This window comes from Patagioenas fasciata, chromosome 8 (assembly GCF_037038585.1).
Source record: "Patagioenas fasciata isolate bPatFas1 chromosome 8, bPatFas1.hap1, whole genome shotgun sequence".
NCBI classification, from domain to species: domain Eukaryota; kingdom Metazoa; phylum Chordata; class Aves; order Columbiformes; family Columbidae; genus Patagioenas; species Patagioenas fasciata.
In genome coordinates this window covers 36,657,111-36,674,658 of record NC_092527.1, presented here as the reverse complement: position 1 = coordinate 36,674,658, position 17,548 = coordinate 36,657,111, and positions in this window count along the sequence as shown.

Here is a 17,548-nt window from a genome sequence, read left to right as displayed (position 1 = left end):
TGATCTCCGCTCACCATCCCTGGGCTGCAGTAGCTTGATGGGCCATTACCCAACAAGTTGCTTGTAGTTCCAGTGACCCCATCACTACCACACCTGGTTGTTACCTTCTATATCAGGAAATGGATCCCTCTGTGGGAAAAACCCCAGTGACTTTTGATAAATAACTTTATGGCTTTAGCATAAAAGAGACTTTTTGTTGCAGTTACAAGATCTTTTTCTTTGCTTAAAATCAGATTTTGCTTGCTGTAATTCATTGAACTGCACAAAGTACAATTATTCACTAGCATCAAAATTAATGTTAATGTTAGTATAACACAATTTATGAACAATTGCAAAAGGCATTCAGCACTTAAATTTACAACAGAATTATAAATTTATGTATTAAAAAAGAAGCCTAGCTCTGCTCTTCCTCACAGGGATTCCTGGTCTGGCAGTGCCTTGCACAGCTATTTCACAAATCCTCCTGGAATAAGGCAAGGAGTAAAGTGCTGGTTCTGCTGTGATTCTTTCTGTGCTGCGAAGCCAACGGGAGTGCTCAGGGTGCAGGAACATTGCACAGGTCGGGTGTTGTGGGCTCAGATTTCTGAGAGCTGAACCCACAAAGGTTGTAAATCCTAGTGCTGCTTTTTGCTCTCCACAGTGTTACTTGAAGCTTGGCTTTTCCAGGACATCCTTGTAATCCCAATACTGATTTTGTGCTTCACAATCTCTGGACTTGCTCTTTTTCTGCTGCCCCTTCTCCATCTCTTTGGCCTCTAATGCGAGAGCTCCCCATGTCCTGAACTGTTGAATCTGCACAGACTATGGAGATTGGAATACAAATTTTTGAGACAAATTGCAGTATGGTAAGGGGGGGTAGGATGCAGGATGCCAGCGATTTTGGAAATTTCTATTTCATTTCTTGCTGCGCCCCAGTCACACCCACTCGCTTCAGTATCCACTTCAACTGCTAAAAAGAGAATCTGAGTACAGAAATGCAGCTGAATTAAGTGAAGCTCAGTGTCAGATACTTTTTAGCCATCTACTGTACAGTACTCTTGGTGCTTTTCTATATACTGCGGTACTTAACTTTTAAAATCTGTGTTTTAGACTTGCTAAACCTCCATTCCCCACCCATGAAAAAGACGTAATTGCTTTTCCTCACCTCAGTTTTGGATACTCCACAGAGCAGGGTGCTTGTCTGTCTTTTTTTACCAGCCCTACTGCATCTGTTTCCCCATAGATGATGCCGTGCAGATTACAAATGCAGGCTTGTCTTGCCTCATTAAATAATTTACAAGCTTGAGGAAGTCCTTGTCAGATTTTGATGTCCTCTCTGCCTTGCTATTCATCACATTGTCTGGTTGAGGCTGTGCATCCCCCTGTGCACAAAAGGGTTCTGATGGAGATTGCATCTTCTAAATACAGATACAGCTGTGGCTGCTGCTGCTCAGTCTCTAGAAATGGTGCTTTTGGTAACTTCCCTCAAAAGAGCAGTTGTGTGGTGCAGCTGGATGTGTTCGATACAGCGTGTTCATTTGCTGGAACTGCCTTTCTCAGATCATTTTTCCTCTGCGTTTCTGCCTCATGGAGGGATGTGGAGGTGGTAACTCCTGCCAAGTGAACAGATCCTGTCCTGACTCTGATACTCCTCTCACCACTGTGCTGCCCAGTTGGTTCGTCTGCTGCCCAGAGGTTCCACACCAATGCAATAAAGAACAGTCACTTGGCAGCAGGAGGAGGTATCAAGCCATACAAGCTGCTCCTTCCTTGCTCTGTGCAATGCAGGAAATTAAGAGGATGCGGTTTCCATGAGTAGAACTCGACAAAACTATGTGCAACGTGTGGGCAGAGGTACCAGAGAGGCTGATGGGCACGTTGGCCACTCCTGGTCAGTTCATGGGCCAGAGCAGAGCAGCCTCTTCACCTATAGCTGGAGTTTGGCACCGTGCACTAACTTCCTCCTTTCCCACTTGCTATGAGGAACCTCCAACACTCAGTGTAAGGTTTTTTGTTAAACGTATCATGGAGTCATTTTGGGTGGAAGAGACCCTCGAGATCATCAAGTCCAACTGTTAACGTAACACTGGCACTAAACCACGTCCCTAAGAACCTCATCTATGTGTCCTTTAAACTCCTCCAGGGATGGTGACTCCACCACTGCCCTGGGCAGCCTGTTCCAATGCCTGACAACCCTTGCCAGGAAGAATTTTTTCCCAATATCCAATCATCTAAACCTCTCCTGGTGCAACTTGACGCCGTCTCCTCTCATCCCATCACCCTGTGAGAAGAGACCAACCCCCTCCATGCTCCAAGCTCCTTTCAGGCAGTTCAGAGATCAGAAGGTCTCCCCTCAGCTCCTGTTCTCCAGCTGAGCCTCCCAGGTCCCTCAGCCGCTCCCATCACACTTGTGCTCCAGCCCCTCACCAGCTCCGTTCCCTTCTCTCAATTTGCTCCAGCACCTCAAGGGCTTTCTTCTCATGAGGTGCCCAAAACTGATCCCAGGATTGGAGGTTTGGCCTCACCAGTGCCCAGGACAGGGGGACGATCGCTGCCCTGGTTCTTCTGGCCACACCTTTCATCATACAAGCCAGGATGCTGTTGGCCTTTTTGGCCACCCAAACAGTGAGCGGTTGCCTAAGACAAAGCTCAAGCAGACCCAGATCCAACCCTGCCGGGTGCCCCCGTGTCCTGCTGTGTCAGGGCTCTCGCTGGTCCTGCACTGTGGGCAAGGGGCAGCTCACCATGGGGCCTTCATGCAGGAATCCTTCAGCAGACCCAGTGGTGTGGTTTGTTGCAGCACCTTTGGATAAAACCCGCTCCTTGAAGGCCAACCGAGCCTTTCACACAGACTTTCTCATTGAATCCTCTCCTGACCGGGTTTCTCATTGCCCATGGTATGAAAACAATAGCAGGCAGCAAGGCTTCCTCGTGTCACAGCTCTTTGTTCCTCTTTTGCATTAAATCCCTCTATGAAATTCCTCTCTTGTACTAGTCTAGGGCCACATATAAGGGTCTCCCTGTGTGTATTAGAGTCTCTTAGAGGTGTGTTTTATTCACTGTCAACTCTGTAAGAACGCAATTTACATTCAAAGTGATGATATTGATGTTTCTTTCATTTTTTTAATTTTTTCATCCCAAGGCAAGCTGGTTCAGGGAACCAAAAGCAAAGAAACAGCCCAGCAAGACAAGGCAAATAGGTGATTTTCTGCTGTGTGCCCTCCTGAGCCTCAGCCCACAGAACTGGAGAGATCCACACCTGTTCCGGAGAGCACTGAAGTCACCTTCGTAAATAACACCCCCTTCACTGCTGAAAAAAAAATATAAAAAATCACGTTTTCAGGCTCTTGAGGGTTTTATCCATTTTTGGTGGCCATAAGTGTTGCTATTTTTCTTATCAACCACATAAGCGCTGCAGAGGGAGAGCGCTGATGGTCCGTGCACTGTGATCCGTGGCTGCTGCTCCAAGGCCTTGGTACAAAAACGTCCTGTGCCAGCCTGAAATGATTCACAAGGGCAACAGCACAGTTTGCTCTCTCTGGCAGGTCATTGCATTTGTTTTCTTTGGGTTTTTTTTGAACGAAAGGCAGTCTATGTAAAGATTTGTTCCGCAGGCATCTTTTCACCACAGAAAAACTATGGTTAATCCATTATAATGCTAGCAAATTGATGAGTTTCAATTCCCTTCTGTACAAGACTTTTAAATATGTGTCTCTGCCTTGGTAACCACTCACAGAAACTTTAAAATTGTCTAGTTGAATGCTCAGAAATCAAGCCCAGCAGTGTCCTTTCTGTTAGTGATTCGGTTTTGCTGGAGCCATTCCAGTATTTATTTTTAATGAGTCAATTCTTTTGAATTAATTTTACCAGCTCTAGGCTCACATTCCTTCCTTCTGGTGAAAAGATGATGTAAAATGACTTGCTGCAAAATCCTAACCTCAGTAAACTTAATGTTCTTGATTGAAAGAAGGTGAAGCGTACAAGATGTTTGTGTGATCAAAGGCAAGTCGAACACTGCAGTGAAAATCCAGCATGATTTCACCTGCTATTGAGCAGCACCCAAGTGTATACCTGAAGTGACAGCTTAAATAAACATAACGAGCAACCAAAGGCCATTAAGTTCTTCGTGATTCAGAAATGTGTTGGTCTGCTTTAGAGATTTTGCAATGAGGAGTCATTAGTAATTTCTATGAACTGTCTTTAGAGCAAACATTGTTCCAGTCCAATGTTCCTCATTTTGTAGAGCTGACTACAAATTCTTCCTTTCTATTTCTGGCATTTATTTTGTATTAACAAACTTCCTGGTCCCATGCCTCTTACTAAAGATGTTCTTAAAATGAGTGACACAAATTACCATTGGTTTCACCATTGGGTATGAATTCACTTTTCATTAGGAACCACCACAAAAGCAGTGCTTGTTTTAATCAGCTCTAGTCTCGTTGTTTGGAAAGGCTTGCAAGGTTGACTGGCTTTCTCGACTTGATCTGTGCTCACAGTAATGAGGCATCATGCTAATGAGACCATTGCCATTACAATTACCAGCTTATTAAAGCCTAATTAGGGACCCAATTCTGCTAGGTGCTGAGGGCTGGTTGTAAGTAGCTGAACATTTTCATGTGCCCATTTTTGGTCTCTAGTTGAAAGTGGTACTTGAAAAGTATTGAAGCTCACTATTCAAGTATAAGGTCTGTTTCAGTGCTAATAGGGTAATTGACCCTAATGATATTGGCTGGTGTGTAATGGTCAGAGCTGCCTTTCCTTCCTCTGAGAAGCTTAGCATCAATGTCACTGTTAAATGCTCTGTGATTCACATGGCAGAAGGCTGCATGATGCTGAAGGACAATATTTCCTATATAATGTTCCGTGGCAGATTGTTTTCTGCACATTCAGGCACTAGTGAAAAGCATTTGCAACTTTATTGTTCATCAGTGCCAATTAAATGCAGACTCAATGTTCGCCAGACATGCTTCTTCCTGAACAAACAACTCAATTCCGTTCTCCCGAGGCTGGAAATTTTTAAATGTGCAGTGTCTCTTTTAGAATTTAATTTCCAAATGACCTTCCCACTGCCTGCTTTGCGTTGTGTATGAGTTATTGAGCTGGGCAGGTAGTGTCGATACAAAAGCAGGGCACTTTCCGGAAGTATGTTAAGGAGCATCACTCTAGTCTGGTTGGTTGTTTTGCTCTTCTTTCTGTCAAGGGAGGATTGTATGTTTGAAGTCTTCTTGATCTTCATCTTGTCCAGATGGATTTAGACTCACCTTTGCTGGTCTGTGGGGTTCTGCTATTCATGGCAAATGACTTTGCAGGACCTGGAAGCCCTTCAGCTCAGTCTGCTGGTGGCAGCAGCTCCAGGTATGGAGAGGTGACACTGCCTGGACTGTTCTCCCTTCTCACCCACTGACACCTAACGCCTGAGTTTAGGGAGAGCCCTCTGGGGTAGCTCCCCTACAGAACAAGGACTGAGTTTTGTATGTCATTCCCTATGCACACCTGTGTGCATGCATGCATACATAAAGCAGATATTTTCCATCACAGAGCCTCTCCTCTATCAACCCAGGAGCCAGGACTCCTTGTGACATTCTCCACAGATGCCAGGTAAAATGAACACTGCAGCTGTCTTGTCAGGCCTCAGTATTTCTCATACCTTTTATTTTTTTATATATCCTGTGCTATTCCTATTTCCCTCCCAGCCATTCCCGCTGAAGCAGGTTTCTGTTTTATGTATTGTGTATTGAATGGAGGCGACGCTGTTCTTAGTGATGCTCCATGAATGTACGATGCCAGGTGCCTTGTACTTCAAACAGCCACATAAAAGCAATCTTGTCCCATTTGAACTTAGGCTGGATTTCATCATAGGTGTATTTTAAGGTAGATACATTTAGCTTCTAGTGCTCTGTCTTCTCACGGTGGGATCATCTGCATCTCCAAAACTGAGCTCAAGTGGGGCTCCCACTGATCCAAAATGCTGCCCTAATCACTTTTGAAAAGCTCGTGAAATGGAATGGGGCTTATTTTTCAGGCTTAGCTGAAGTAATAAATTTTTGCATTGCTATTGTGTAACAGATGAAAGCTAATTTCCTGAGTTTGATCTTGATACCTCTCACAGGGCTCTCTGGGGCTTTGAAGAAGCCGTTGTGAGTGCTCGAGGTGCCTGGAACCAATTCTCGGTTTTAGAGGGTTGTTAACATCATATAACAGAACATTCAAATACTTAGTATTAATCACTGGTTCTTTACTTGCAACGTTAATTGGAAGAATTATGTCTTTGTTATATCAGTGGTGAACTGAATGCTCAATGTAGCAGCCAAATTGCATTTTTGTTTCTTTCCCTCTCTGAATCCTCTCAGATTTAAAGATTTATCACAACTTTTGGCATTCCACTTTGTTATTGGGATTTCTACTGCATACACCTTGTGATCTTTAGAGACTGAGGACTCTCCCTGCTGGTTGTCATCAGCCTTTCCCTTTGTGGCTGGTCCTTCTGGATCTGAAGTCAGATATTTCACTTAGCAACCGGGCTAATGAGAAATGAGATCAAGACTAAACGAGTGTTTTGCTTCCTGTGGACAACAAATTGACCAATACTCACTATAAGAAGCAGGACTTGGATTTTGTGCCATCTGAGCAGTTTCCATGCAGAATGTGTCTGGAGTCTTACCAGACCTGGAGTAAACAGCCTGGCTTCTAGAAAGAGAATTTGTTGTAAAGACACATTAGTACCTTCATGTTTCAGTTTTAAGCTACTCCCTGAACTTGGCGGTAAGGCAGAAGTGTGTAAAGCAGGTAAAAAAATCCCTGTTTTAAAAGGCAATTTCAAAAGTTCATTTCTCAGCAATTCGGTACTGGAAGAGGTCTCACCTATTCAGTTTCTTCTTTCCCCTCAATGTGAAATTGGAGCAAAGGACTTAGATGTTAACCATGGTAATTGGGCTTTGAAGCATTTTGGAATACGTAGAGTCTTAAAGCACTGGCACACATGATGTCAAAGGAGAGATTCTGAGCCATGAATATTCTTGAGACAATTCAACGTATTTCCTGATCTGCTTTGAAAAAAGTGATGTTCCTGGCATGGCACGAACCCTGCTTTCTGATTTCGTTTTGAAAATAGAGCAAAGATCTGATTCCGTCCAAGTGAAATGTTGCTGGCCCAGCTGCCATGCTTTTTGTAGGATAGCGATGCTTCTTTCCTTCCCCTTCTCTTACAGCCTTGGTATTCTATTTTGAATTAGCAGAGCTCTGATCTTACAATTAGAATCATAGAACAGTTTGGGTGGGAAGGGACCTTCAAAGCTCCCCCAGTGCCACCTCTGCCATGAGCAGGGACATCTTCACCAGCTCAGGTTGCTCAGAGCCCCGTCCAGCCTGGCCTGGGATGTCTCCAGGGATGGGGCATCCACCACCTCTCTGGTCTCTTGCGAGGCACTTGTATAAGTGGAGAAAGAACTGGACTTACTGTACGCAAAACTAGTCCAAGTGATCCTGTATGCTTGGCTAAGAGCTTGTTCTTGTGTCTGTTTTGGGGCAACTCTTTATGCTTTTAAAGTGGTCTTGCGCTTTGCAGAGACCTACTTGATATGAAAGAGACTGGACAAAAAAAGAATAAATTCTGTGTTTGGGATGTCAGCCCTGCACGTCAGTCTGTCCTTGCCCAGTTCAAGGGGACAAACACCATCCTAATATAGGAGACTGTGAGCTGTGAGACACCAGTTGATTTAGAGAGTGTTTTTTACGTTTATAAAGAGGCTATTTCAAGCAGGCAGATGATCTGCAGGTGATCTGTTTTTTTGTCAGCTTTGCTCACAAACACTCTCTTCTCAGAGCTCCCCCTGTACGAAATGCGCTGAACACTAAATGAATGAGTAAATTCTGGTGGAACTAAGGCACGGAATTGTTATGCAGCTCTGCTTGTCATGGCTGTCGGGTTTGCAGCTGGTATTACCAATGTGATTACCTGGGCAATGCTGGCCTTGCAAGACTCCACTCCCCACCAGGCTGCCTGTTCTCCCCTTTTATTATGAGAAATTTGGCCGTTTCTCACGTAACTCCTCTGCCAGCACCAGTGAATCCAGCCATTCATTACTGCACTGTCTGTAATGCTCACCAGCTTCTTACACTCTTATTATTCGCATCCAGAAATTTATTTTGTCACATCCACGCGTTTTCTACATCTTTCCCAGTTACCCTGATCTCAGGCAAGGACCTTGTCAGCAGCCAACCCAGGCAGTATGGAAACACAAAGATACAGGTATGATGAAGCCTATTGAAGATTCACATCTGCTATAGAGAGAAGCAACTCCCCACACATGTAGCTTTTCATGGCAAACCCCTTTGTGGGTCACTGTGGGACTTCGATAGACTGCAGGAGAAGCAAAAGTAAAGCTCCTGACCAAAAAGCCACAGGAAAGAAGATTTGAATATATGTATCTGGGTGGTGTTATTCATCCAAGAGTTTTAAAGAAATGGGTAGAGCCTTCTAAATATAGCCCTGGGTTTTGTAATCAGACCCAGCAGAAATGATCTGTTGCATTTTGAAGCCCTCAGTTTCAGAGAGACATATTTATTTGTATTGTTTTGAATCCTGTAGAAAAATTAAAAAAACAATGTTAGGCACTGTACAAAGAGATGTGAATCTGTGATGTCCATCTCTTAATTGTAGCGGTTTCGTTTCCTGAAACTTTTATTCTCTGGCATAACTTTGTTAAAACATCTTGGTCACAATTAACCTTTAAATGCTAAGACAGTTGCGAGGACTGCTGAATCCCTTAATGCATTAAGAGATTAAGAATGCCTTTGGATGGTGGGAATTCAGCTTCTGGGCTGTCTAGGGTGGGTCATTTCCATCCTCTTTCCTCTATTTAGCTTCTGTGCCCTATGCAGCTCTTTTCTATTTACTCATTTCCTCCAGGTCTCTGCTGTCACACCTTCATCCATGCCCTTGGGCTTGTTGCTGCTACCAAGGTAAAACCATTGAAAGTTATGCATGACTGATGTCCAGGACAGGCTTCAAGAAAACCCATGGGCTTTGTTTTTATCATTAACAAGTATTTCTTTGCAAAGACAGACTCATGGAGTCCCAGCTAAGGCACTGAACCGGAGACTCCTGAGCATGCTGCATCCCTTTCTGTTTGCCTTGTGAACAGATCACACCTTTACCATAGTCATAAGTTCATAAAAAACCTCCACTTTTTGCTTTATAGAAGGCTGTTTACAGCCTGGCATGTTGCACTGTTCAGGGGTACAATTCACCAGAATTAATATTCCTGAACTACTCCAGTTTCCCAGCAATTTGACTGCAGCAACTACTTGTGTTCTGGTTTCTTCCTGGCCAGAAGTGTAGCACTGCTGTTTGAGCAATTAACTGGAGACAGGAGTCCTTAGATATATCTGTTGCTATGTGAATGGCATGCCCTGATACCTCTTTGTGCATCTACTAAAGTGTAAACCAATAATTTTCACCATCTCTCACGCAAGCAATGAGGCTGAAGTTATCACTGGAAGTGCTCTGAAGTAATCAGTTCAGTATCCATGAAGATGTGTGGTTTTGCTGTGTCTGGTAAATAGGTAGCTCTGATACCCAGGACGTGAACAGGCTCTTTGAATAAGGGAAAATTTTGCACATTGGTGGTGGAGATGCCTCTGGCACAGCAGATCAGGAAGAGGAAAGCCTAATGAGAACTTGTAATGATTGATAACTACAGGAATTTTGATCAGATGGATTAAGGCAATTACTGATGGGCATAGTAGTCACTAGTACACTTTTTAAAAAATTATTAATTCCTAAAAAAGCAGAGAAATGTGCTGAGATGAACAGGAATCTTTCAGACAGTGCTTAATTTTTTTTTGCTGGTAGGTTTTTTCCTTGCTAATCCTATGAAAACTAGATGGCAAAACAGCCTGGCAAACGCGGGTCACTGAGCATGCTGCTGGTGGGACCACTGCTGGGGAGTGTCCATCTGTGTGCTTAAAACAAAGCAGAAAAAGTAGAGATTGGGTAGAAGAGAACCAGAGACAAGAAAACAGCTTTAGCTAATAGAAATACTGCAGGGCACTTGATTAAAGCATGCTAACGTCTTCAGGGAGATAATTCTTGGTGTTAAAAGGGCTCTTCTGTGTAACACCAGAAGTAATAGTGAGAGGGGCTGATTCGAAATGAAGAGTGAGAAATAGGGAGCGATTTTTTTTTAAGAAATCAACTGCTCGAAGAAGCTACTGGGAGGGCAGCAGGTTCTCCATATCCAGATGTATCCACATGTAGACTGGCTTGTTATGAATTTAATCTTTTTGCCAAATACATTGTGTACTTCAGTCAGGTGCAGTTTTTCACGTTTCCAGTGTGATTAGGCTGGAGCTACATGTAAAGGAGTTTCAGCAGAGACTGAGGGATCACCAACCCTGCCTGGCCACGGGTGGTGCCTGAGCCCCCTCATGGACCAGCTCTGGGGAACAGCTTTGCTCTGCGCCAAACCCAGCCCTTAGGTTTTGAAGCATCTCCTTGGAAAAACAACTCCCCATCCCAACGATCCAAAGCCAGGTAAGGCACAAGTCACCTGCAGCTGAGCTTGGTCCTGGACACAAATCCTACTGAAGATAAATATTTCCAAGAGGAACTGTAGATGCTTTAGTGAAAAATTCATGTGATGGCCCTTTACTGTGCTTTAAAGTATATGGCAAGTTACAGGCTTCTGCATTAGGTACACACATTGACGTATATAGTAAAATCCCTGTAGTAATCGTGCGGTTAATGAGCTGTGTCACACGGGTGAGGTGTCTAAGGCTGGTATTGAATCAGGTTGTTGATCCTTTGAGATGAATTTCCTGTTAGTGATGTTGCCACTGATGTTTTTTTTTTTTAAGTAAAGGAAATAAGCATGAGATTAGCCTGTTGCAGCTGGCTGTCTCTGCTGGGGATGTGGACATGAGCTCAGGAGGTGGGTGAGTTGCACTGGCATTTACATTGGCTGTGTCATGTTTGGATGTGTCCAAAACCAGGATGGTGGTACTAGCTCTGCTACAGCTGAGTTTCAAATAAAGAGCTTAAGGAATGAAATCAGTTATGGCACATCCCCTGTGATGGGGCATTGGAGCTGATGCAGAAGTCCCTGTGCTTAGATGTGGGTAGATGTGAAGAGTCCCATGCCCTGGGCAAGGATCTGTCTCCTACTCTTAGAAATTTCTCAAGGGTCTGGGACTTGGAGCCAAGTTATAACATCTGATTTCCCTTCTTTAAGTAGGAAGCCTTCTGCACTCTGTAAAGTCTCCTCAGCTTTCCTGAGATGAAGGAGAACCGGGGCTACCACCCACTCCTGGGGGGCAGCAGTGAGGAGGTGTCACTGGCTCTGCATAGCACTTGGCAGATGGGGTCATGGCAGACGTCATGGTGGGTGCTTGTGCAGATTCAGTGGCTTCAACAAGCGATAGGAACATCATCAGCAAGTCTGTACCCTCTCCTCCCGCAGGAGGAATAACCCAGCAGCTTGGAGGGAAGCTCTGAGGAGTGATGTTCTGCTGCCTCATCCTCTTGCATCTTTTTATCTGTTCAAAACAGGCACCTCCTCCTAATCTTCACTCGCATAAGTATCAACACGACATCGCACTGCTGGGCTTGGCTAATGCCACCAACGCACGTGATTTTGGTCTCATTTGGACTTTTGCTTTCGGGCTCTGTGCTGGCTTCTGCAGTGAGGTCTGCAAGACCTTTTCCTCTTGGCAGTGGGTACAGGGGACAGACCCAGTCTGGCCTGTGAACACTGAAGTCAGTTCCCAAAAAGGGGATGAACAACAGAAGAGGGGGGAGGTTTTTGTGCGGTTTGCTTGTGCCTGTGGGCTTATACTTGTGGAGTCAGAAAGCAGCTGACCTCTGTGGTGACAACAGGCTGGGTCTGGTGGACATGGTCCTCACTTTGGCACCAGGCAGCTTTGGTGTTCCTCTGTTCAAAGCAGGAAGCCAGATGAATGACCCAAGGATGACACAGAGCTTTTGCATGCTGGCTGTGACTGCCTTCTATTTGGGAGGTAGATAAAGGCTTGTGATTTGGAAATAACCAGATATCTGAACGCTAGCAGAGAATGCTGATTCACAACCTCACTTTCCAGATATTGTTTTGCTTCTAGTCCTGTGTGGCTTTTGGATGGTGCTGACGATGAGGGATCTTGTCTGAACTGGAGTTTGCTTCTTGGAACAGACTAGCAATCCCCAAGCCCCAAACTTACGCAAATTCAGTGCATGGTTTGCTTTAATTTTTATATTAAGTCATCACTATTTGTAAATGACCTTCTCTGACCTTGGGTTGTCACAAGGACAGAATACATTTTCACCAGGCATGTGGATATGGAGTCAATTTTCACGGCAGCAGGAAACCAGCCAGGGCTTGTCTGTCTGCTGGAAACTTGCTTCGTTGGGAAACAGGAGAGTATTTCTGATCGTCAGGCCTGAAGTCAGGCACAAACCAGTCCTTAGGATGCTGTACAGCTGCATTTAGTTTGAGATCTGCACTCTGTCTTATTCTTGGCTGATGAGATGATTGGGGACGACAAGTTTCCCCGAGGGACTTGAGCTCTGGTCCTGTCCAGTCTGGACTAAGAAGATAATAAATGTAAGTGCTAATCCATTTAGGCCAAAAATGCGATTCCAGGAGATGTTTGCTAAGTGCAGTCCCATTCCATGAGAGCAGGTGCAGTGAATATTTCTCATATATATTTGTAAAATCATTCTAAATATATTCATTTATTTTTATGCGTGCTTGTCATTACACAGAGCATTGACAGCCAACAGTGCACCCCTGCTAGACTATCTCTGCAGCAACCTTATGGAGCAGTGAGCAGCCTAATGCTTTTATGAGTCTCATTAATCATTGCAGGAGGCGCCACTGGTTTCTTTTGAGCTGCAAAGAGCAGCAGTGGAGAAAAACTTCTGGCTGAGAGCTGGGGGCAAAGTAGAGCCCAGGACTCTTGGGTTTTTGTTTCTGCCTTCAGTTCCCTCACCTCTGCTGCAGGCAATGTCCTAGGAGATGTTTGACCAAACCAAGGGACCATTATGGAATGATAAACACGTTGCATTTGGGTAGATACCTATAGCCTCCGTGCTCATCTGATGCATTCGGTTTGGGTGATATTCAAGCCATGCTTTTAGATAACCAGTGAGGAAACTCTTTGGAAGTGGTTTAACTAGATCTGGGTGAAGGGCTTTCAACATGGGGGGTTGACCCCAAAAAACAGATGTGTGCTGTGAATTTAGAGAATGGTTAGGGAATTGTTTCAGTTGAGCGGAAAAAATTATCACTTTTTTTTTTTTTGGAAGCACTGACTTTCTTTTTATTTGAAACATTGACTTTTTATTGATCAGCTTCCCTTATGTAAGATTTGAGCCACGAGCAAATGTTAGTAAATGGATTTAAATGACCTTTCAAGTCAAACAGTTCTGTAGAATCATAGAATAGTTTGGGTTGGAAGGGACCTTCAAGGAGCAGAGACATCAGGATCTGCCAGGAGTGGTTCTGTGGAGTGTTCTTGTTTGCTTGTCTCACTGACAACTTGAGAAGAAAAATTTCAAGTTCGATTTATTTGGAAGTGAACCATTTTCCAAAGTTCATCCCCCAAACCTGAAATATTCATTATTTTCCGAGTTTTAGTCAGTAGTTGGAAAACAACATTATTTTACTTTGGCTAAAACAAATTTGTTGGAAGTGCAGTTTAAAAATAAAAGTATTTATTTAACAATTAACCCTGGGTAATTTTAAAATTTCAGACTAATATATGGTATATTTTGGTGATGACATGCAGTTTCCTTTCAGGTTACCTTAATGCCTCTGCTGAGATTGGACCTATGTATTTATTTTAGACTTTAATGCTAATTGCTGAATTTGCCGACATCTTTCAATGACCTTTATGACTTGAATCTTTGCAGAACTGACTTAATTAAAGATGAGATGGAACCAAAGTGAATTTTTTAAAAGCCTAGTTTATTATTCGCTATTAAAATTCTCTTGAATTACTCAGCTGTCAGAGATGGAATGGAATTTATCATTAAATTATTCACTTAGATAATTAAATGAACCTGCAGCTTTATTTGAAATGAAAGTGAAAAAAGGCAACGGGGTGCTACATGCGACAGCTTCGCTTCTGAGCACACTCCTTGGGATTATTTAATTGTCCACCCATAGTGTGAGGAGGGTCCATTGAGTTCCTGCTTTTGATATTTTAAATCTATAATAGAGTCTGCAAATACGAGAACTCCCAGCAGCGTTCAGCTCAGCTCTTCTTCTCTTTGTGTTGAGCCTGAAGGGGATTATGAGTAAGGATTACAAGATCTAGCCCCTGATGCACCAGTTATTCCAAGCGCATCCTAAAATGCTCTTTCCTGCCCTCACCACCGCATTGAAAACTTAATTGCAGAGAAATAAAAGAATGGCTGGAAAGAACAACACCGTGTGATACAGACTCTTGTAGATGGATGCCTGCCTTGCTGTGCACCAAGGACGTTTTTGACAAGACTATAATATTAATTCAGTTTTTGTTGCTGTGGCTCAGTAACTGTGTTGGAGGAGACCTTTCTATAGAGTGGGTATTATCAGCATTTGGCTGTTGTAAGGGCCAAGTTGGTTGAACGAAGCCATATGCTATTCACAATTATTTTCACAACACCTGCTGGATTAATTTTAAAACAAATATCCTGAAGTGTGAGAAAAGCCTAACTGTAGAAAATCCCGACTAACGGGAGAAAGAGAAGCTTGCAAAGCTAACTTGGACCTTGGTATGTTCTTGTCCATTAGTGATTTACCAAATTCTGTAAGAATATGATGGAGACAGTAAAAAAGGTGGATGTTGGAGGGACCACTATGGTCCCAGAGAGGACACAGCAGCCTGCAGAGGTTGCTGCTCTTCTGGAACCATGACATGGGCTGTGACGCTTTTCTTCCAAGCGTCAGAAAACACGCAGAGCTTCAAAGCCGTTGTCACTGTGGGGCTGGGCACCCATTCCTGTGAAGCTGGCCAGTTTTCTGCTGAGTTTTTCTTGTGATCTGCATTCTGAAGGCTCTAAACCCAGCCTGGTCAGGGTCTGTGTGACGGTGCCATGCTGTGATACAGGGAAGCCTGTTGAATGAAGTTGTGTGTACACAGCGCACACCTCTGTGAGAACAGCTGCTACTTCAGGGGATAGATTTATCTTTGGCTGGAGGTGAGGGTACTGGAGGTAGAGGAGATGGGTGTCCATGGGTGCAGTATTTTGGGCTGTGCAGAATGTGACTACAAAGAGAAAGCATTCCCTTCACTCACTGTTAGACCTCCACCATTTTGGCTTTCGTATGTGGCTCCAAATTAGCTAGCATATAATAAATACTGATCTGTTTATCACAGAGCTATTTACAGTCTATGTAATCTTAATTCTAATTAACAGGTCTCATGAAAACAGAAGCTTGTAAATTCAGTGCTCTCTTGGGGCTCACACAACCGAATGCAGTACCAGTTTCAAACTTCAGTAGCTCTTCTGTTACACCTGAAACTCTTCGACGTTGCTTTTCCTGTCTGACTGTGTTATTACTCTGCCAGTGAGAACTGTCTGTACCAACAGTGCATAAAAGGAGAGACATTATACCACTGGCTGTTGCATTCAATAGACCTTTCCTGTCTTAGGCCACTCTGAACGGCTTAATAGTCTTCCAGAAACATTTCCTAGCTGCTGCTCCAAGTCTGGATTTTCCGAGCCCAAAAACCAGTCTCTGGATTTCTCCAAGGATTCTTACTACCTCCTCCAACAAAAAATGCCTTAGTTCTTAATGATGTGAAGTTGAAAAAATAGATATTCTCTTGCATGATGTTTGCTGTCACAGACTTCATTTCTAGGAGTCTCCATAACTGCTGGATTAAGCAAGATTGATACAACATCAGAAAGCAAAGTGTGCTGCTTCTGTGCTCTGTTCTCTGAATAGAGAGACAATTGTTATTCAAGGTGCTGAAGGTGAATGGATTTCTTGCAGTCAAATGTCAGATTTTCACAGAATCACAGAATGTTAGGGATTGGAAGGGACCTCAAAAGATCATCCAGTCCAATCCCCCTGCCAGAGCAGGAACACTTAGATAAAGCATTGATATTCTTCTAAAAAGTGGACAACACCTGCAGGAAAACAGTGCTCTCCTAACCAAGAGGCAACATAGTTTTACGGGTCTCGCAGTATTCTTCCTTAAAGATATGAATAGAATTAAAATGCAAGGATTGAAATACATCGTTCTAGTGTGACTTCCACACGTCTACTCATTGACTATGAACAAGCCTGGGGAATTACTTCCTTGGCTCTTGGATGCCAGGACTGATTCATGCTCATGTAGACCTCACGTGTCCTCATGAATGTTCCGTGACGCCCACTGCCAGTCACCCCGTGTGACCCACTCAGCGAAGGAAGGTCGCTTTGCATTTCTGATAGTGGCGGATATGGTTGGAAGAGCAAATTAAGTCTTTAATCTCATGAGCATACTTCGGTTTGCATTTCATTTAGGTTTAATTTTTATTACAAGAAAAAACATGTGATTGAGAAACTGATCTACCCATTTAAAACCCTCCAGGGAAGTTGATCAAAGCAGGCAGGAGAGCTGCATGCCTGCGGGTGGCAGTCATCCTCCGAAATCCCAGCCTGCATCCAGCTCATTTATTACCTATACATAGTGGTATATGAGTATTGATGCTACCCTAATTAATTTTCCATTATTAATATGACTTTTTCACTTAAATATTTTGTTCCGTGGTTTTACTGTGAATCAAGGAAACTAAGAAATTCGTGGGAAGAGGTTTGCTGCAGTATAGTGTCTGAAATCAGCATAGGAATAGAAGAGTTTTAATAAATAACAGCAAAGGAAATGAATTAATAAAGAGCATGAGTGTTTATGAAGAGTTAATGGAAAGCAGCTCAAGGGAAAAGGGAAAGATGCTGATGGATCTTTTCTTATAGCTTGCACTAGGAAGCAGAACTGTGTATCTATATGGAGACAGCAGATGTCAGAGGCCGTTGTGGCTAAAGGAAGATATTTTTGTCAGTACAGCATTTGCATTCATTTTTAACTCTTCTTTTTGGGAAAGCCAGTTTGAATCAGGACTGAAACCTGCCTGTGTCTGTGACATGACTATTGCCTTGGCACCAGGTAGTGCTACCTGCTGTTTAATGAAAAATATCTGCATTTGCATAGCATTATCTGACTTTGACAAATTTGGTGAACACATTTTGTACGAGCTCTGAGAATTAAGAAAAAAAACCCACCCAAACTCTAATTTGTTCATTTTTCTCTCCTCAAAATGTGTTGTTAGCAAAGTGACTTCTAAAAATACATATTTCTAAGTGACAACAAATCACTCATTGGAATAAATTTCAGCGTCACTTAAAGGGTTTGCAGGTCTTAGTGGCTTTTTTAACAAGCTTGAGTTAAACAAACTAAAACCCAGATAATTATCACATGGCTTGAAATGTGTTTTGTGAGTGCCATGTACATCTAGTGCCCTTGAGAAATGGAAAGCATTATATTTCTTTATGTAGCCACATAGTTCCACAACCAGCTCTCTACTCTTTAACATTCAGAAAAC